At 47.9% G+C, this 4,580-nt stretch overlaps 1 protein-coding gene across 4 annotated transcripts in view; it reads right to left on the bottom strand.

Annotated features, from left to right (window-relative positions):
* The window catches only part of FNDC3B (fibronectin type III domain containing 3B), a 295,959-nt gene extending 291,957 nt beyond the window's left edge, over positions 1–4,002 (bottom strand). The window contains exon 1 of one of the 4 annotated variants that reach the window (XM_025046052.1): positions 3,786–4,002. The gene's annotated coding sequence lies outside the window, so the exon portion shown is untranslated. Of the gene's footprint in view, positions 1–1,786; positions 1,904–2,901; positions 2,993–3,785 lie in introns of those variants that run through there. The other 3 variants (XM_006910837.3, XM_015588553.2, XM_015588552.2) reach the window with 3 other exon arrangements.
* Between the last annotated feature and the right edge of the window lie 578 nt (positions 4,003–4,580).

Below are 4,580 nucleotides of genomic sequence, written 5' to 3'. Positions count from 1 at the left end.
GGAGGGAGAGAGGAAAAGATATTTATTGGGTTACTGGATATTTATGAATGGAATCCAGACAAATGAATGCTTACTTTAACATGACTTGAAATTTTCACTATTTCTTACAAAATCAGAAAGTTTTTGAAATTCTATCAAATAATGTCTAAAATGCAACAGAATTAAATGAAATCCAATAATCAGAAAACTATTGACTATTTGCTACCAAAAGAATCTTTGTTGCTGTTTTAATCATTTGAATTTTACTCCTTGATAGTAAAGCAGGGATTTCAATTCTTCAGATTGTGGAGCTACAAAAGGAAAATTAAATGACAGTTTGGCAGTATTATTTACCTAAAATTTATTAAGTCATTTAAAAAGAATCATTCAATGAACAAGTAAATATAAGTCTTAAGAGGTCTTTTTTTTAACTTCCTATTAGGGATTTTTCATGTTGCCTATTTATACTCTTTTGTCACACTAAAATAGCCAAAACAAGCTAGCTGACTGCCTTTTCAGCAATTCCTAATAAACGATTATTTCAAGCAAACATGAAAATGTCATTTAAAGTTTTTGTCTATCAGTTTTTACCATGACATGCAAGCAATTTTAAAAAATAATAATAATTGGCTTATTTTTTTATCCATTCAAAGTGTGAAAGCAAAATTGAGCTATAGCTAATTCAGCATTTAAATTCCACTTAAGAGCTGAATCTAAACATCTCCTGGAAATGTGGAAGAAAACCAAACTAGCTCTAAAAGCAATACAACCCAGTAAAATGTGAATAAATTTGGGAATCAAAAAGTTCTACACCAAGATCTCCAACATGGTAACCACTAGCCACAAATAGCCGTTTAAAGTAATGAAAAGAACATAAAATTTAAAATGCAGTTCCTCAGTCCCACTAGCCACATATCAAACCCACAATAGCTACAGCTACATGTGCCTGGTGACTGCCATATTGGTCAGCACAGATACAGAACCATTTCCATCATTGAAGAAACTTCTATAATGCCATTGGTAGCTATGTGATCTCACACAAGTTACTTAATTTCTATGAATCTCAATGGCCTTATCTGTAAAATGTCCATAACATCACCTAAATTGAAAGACTATTATTTGAATTTTAATGATAAAAAATACAAAGTGCTCACTACACATTAGATATCCAAGAAAGAGTAGCTATTAATACAATCCTATATTGGACTTTAATCTATGACAGTAACCTTGAACAAATCACTTCCCCTCCCTGAATGTCATTTTCCTAAAATTGAAAACCTTGGGAAGTTCTTCTGGTTAACTTCTAAGGGATGCTATATCAAATTCCACCATGTTAAATGAAGTGTTAAGCAAAAGGGGCACAAACTCCTACTGAGTAAACTACTAGCTGGGTTCTTAGAGCTTCTTAACTGATCCCAAGCGTTCTTCCCCAAACCCCGTAAGACTGGCTCTGAAATACAGCCATGGTCTGATGTGAGCTATTTATAAAGTCTGTCTTAAAAGGTTACCGGAATATCTTTCTGAAATTGTATATACTGTAATTAGAAGCTACAACCCCCTATTCCATGATGATATCTTGCAGTCTTAACATCTCTTAAATGAACACTATCTTTGCAGATGAATTTTTTTCTTAAAGCGTTTAAACAAAAATACTTTTAAAAGCATATGCAATTTTAAGTACAATTTCTAATGACTTTTTTTTTTTAACCAGCTATGCCTCATTCTTAGCCAGCTTGTGGGTGGACCCTCTAGTGTTTAAACAAAGTAAGAATTATACCCTCCCTCAGTGAAGTCCCAAAGACTTTACCCTCTGCTAACAGATGCTCCCAGGGAGACAGGAAATTTACTGAACGCCGGGTCCACAAAGTATGTGGGCTTCCAACGAGGGAGAACCAAGGGTCACCACACCAGGCACAAAACCAGGGCCACCGGCTATCGGCTGCGGGCCTCTTCCCACCTCTTCCCAGGCGTTGATCAGGCCCCCAGAGTCACAGCTTTAACTTGAGTGTGGAGGAGCAACTCAGGCAGTACAAATCAGAACAGAGCAGTGTTCTTTAGCCAAACCCCCCAAAAAAAAAAAAAAAAAAAAAAGTGTTATTCCAGAGCAGATTCCTTTTCTTCCGGGTCTGTCTGCTCCCTCTGACTCTTTGCCCATAACCACCCCTTTCTCAATGCCCCACCTCTCTCCACATTTAAAAAAAAAAAAAAGTGACTTATTCCCTATCCCTTTGCTTTCCCTAGCAAGGCCTGGAAACTGGAGGAAATTCAAAGCAAATTAACTGCAAATTAAAAAATAAACAGACAAGCAATCAGGGGGTGCCCACCCAACAAAAGACGTCGCCCGTTCCAAAAAATGATTAAGTCTGGATGGAAGAAGGGGAGGGAGACTAGAAACCAAAAGGGATGGAGAGATAAACGTGTGGATTTGGGGATCCAGCGTCGGCCCATCCTGGCCAAATTCAAAATTTTGTTTCAAGAAAATGCTGGGCTGAAGAGAATATAAAAAGTTATAACTTTTAAGGAAGTCGGAAAACGGCACTGTCTTAAAGAAAGTGCCACTGCTCCCCTTCGTCAGGGATGGCAGGGTGGGAGACGAAATTCGAAAAGCTCCAACTCCAACCGCGCACTCCTGGAAGCCTCCCCGCCAACGGCGGCGCAGGACCTCCCAGCCCTGTCTCCCCGGTACTGGGCCGGGGTGCTCTGGCTCCTAAGGGGCACCGGGACGGGACCTTTGGGAAACTTCGCGGGCACAACCCGAGTCCCCACTTTCCACCCAGTGACAGGCCCATTCCACGCCGGCCAGTCCCCGTCCCGCCGCGGGCACCAGACAGTCCGCACGGCCCCTCCCGGCCGCCTCGGGGAACGGATTCCTCCCATCCGCCCCACCCCCGACCGGGGCGCCCCTCGAGGTGACCGACTGACCGAAGCTACGCTGGCCCACACACCGGGTCGCCCGCTCCTTCCCGCCGCGCCCCGCTCCCCCACCCAAGCTTCCAGCCGCCTGGCTCGCCGAGTCCCGCTGCGGCCGCCGGTTACCGCCCCCAGCCTGGGGGGAGCCCGGGGGGCAGGACGGGGAGGGAGGACGTGGCGCGCCCGGAGGTGGCCAGCAGCAAGGCGGGGAGTGTCCCGGAGAGGCCCAGCCGGGGGCGGGGGCCCGGCGGGGGCTCCGGACCCTCCCGGCGAGCATCTGCGGGTCCGAGGTCCTGGCCCACCCCCGCTGGGCGCGGAAAGACGGCCCCAACTTCCAGCTCAGTTCGCACGCCCGCCCTCCACCCTCCACCATATGGAAATCTACAGCCTCAGAAAGTGACACGTCGAAGATTCCTCGGCCTCTCCACCCGCCCTCCCCCTCCCGGGCAGCGTTCCTTGCCGCGGAGATTCCGGGAGAGGGAGCGGATTCCTCGGACAAAATTTGCTGGGAAGGCTGGGGAGAGCTGGGGGGGAGGGAGAGCCGGGAGGCACTGCCCAGATTTTTTTTTTTTTTTCCATCAAGAAGAATCTACCCGTTTCTTTCCCTCCTCCATGCCCTGGCAAGCTGAAGGGACGTGCGGAGAACTGGAGCCCAGCCAGACGCGGCCCCAAAGCGGAGGCCGATCACCTCTCTGTTCCCGGGGCACCCAGGCGAGCGCGGGGCGCCCCAGCACTCTGGCGCCAAGTTTTCCCCGGGAAGCCCGGCGCGCCGGGAACGCTCCAGGACAGGAATGCACTTTGGCGGACTCGGCATCCAGCTGGGGCTTTCCAGCGCCCCGGGACCCGGCAGCCGAGACACGGAGCCCGGGTCCCCTCCAGTCTCCTGCACGCCTTACCTTCCCTCGGGCTGAAAAACGGGGCTCCGGGCGCGCCACACACCGGGTCGCCCACGCCTTCCCAGCCGGCAGCCCAGAGGATCCCTGCCGTCCCCTTCGCTGCTCCCGCCGCCGCCGCCGCCGCCGCTCTCCTCCTCCTTCGGCAGCCGCCGCCGCTCAAATAACTACCAGGAGGGTTTGATGGGGGATTCCGCCATGTCAATGATGTCGGGACCACATGGGGCTTTGGGGCCCGCCCACTGCCGTAAACTGCCGAGTATAACCGCCTCCAAATCTCGGGTTTGCTGGAGCTGTGGGAGCCTCCTTTGCCCCACAGGCCTGCATAACTAACCAGAAACTCATTTGGTTTTAGCCAGACTAAAGAAGTCTGAGGCTTTGGGGAACTAGCAACTCCTGAAAGGCGAGGGCTGCACGTTCTACAAAAGATCGCCAAATACCAATATAAATGCAGTGTTTGCTGAATAATAATCAGAGCTAAGACAATGACTTTTTTATATACACATATATTAACTTTTTAAAAATCCCCACAACCTTGTGAGCTATTTTGTCACTCCCTTCTCCATTTCCCACAGCACTTTGTTCACACGGCTAACAACATGAACAGATTTTATTAGATCAAAATTAAAATGTCTGTTTTCCCCTTTCAGTGTCAATGTGCGCTCACAAGAGCAGAGACTGTTCCTTGTTCTTATCTATTTCTGTTATCTATCAAACATAGCACAATGCATAGGCCACATATAGGACTCATTAGATAATTGTTGGGTTTATATTAATTCAAACGTATCCTATTACATG

This window comes from Pteropus alecto, unplaced genomic scaffold, assembly GCF_000325575.1.
Source record: "Pteropus alecto unplaced genomic scaffold, ASM32557v1 scaffold33, whole genome shotgun sequence".
Classification (NCBI taxonomy): domain Eukaryota; kingdom Metazoa; phylum Chordata; class Mammalia; order Chiroptera; family Pteropodidae; genus Pteropus; species Pteropus alecto.
The sequence above is the reverse complement of the archived record's forward strand: the minus strand, read 5'-3'. Positions and strand labels throughout refer to the sequence as shown.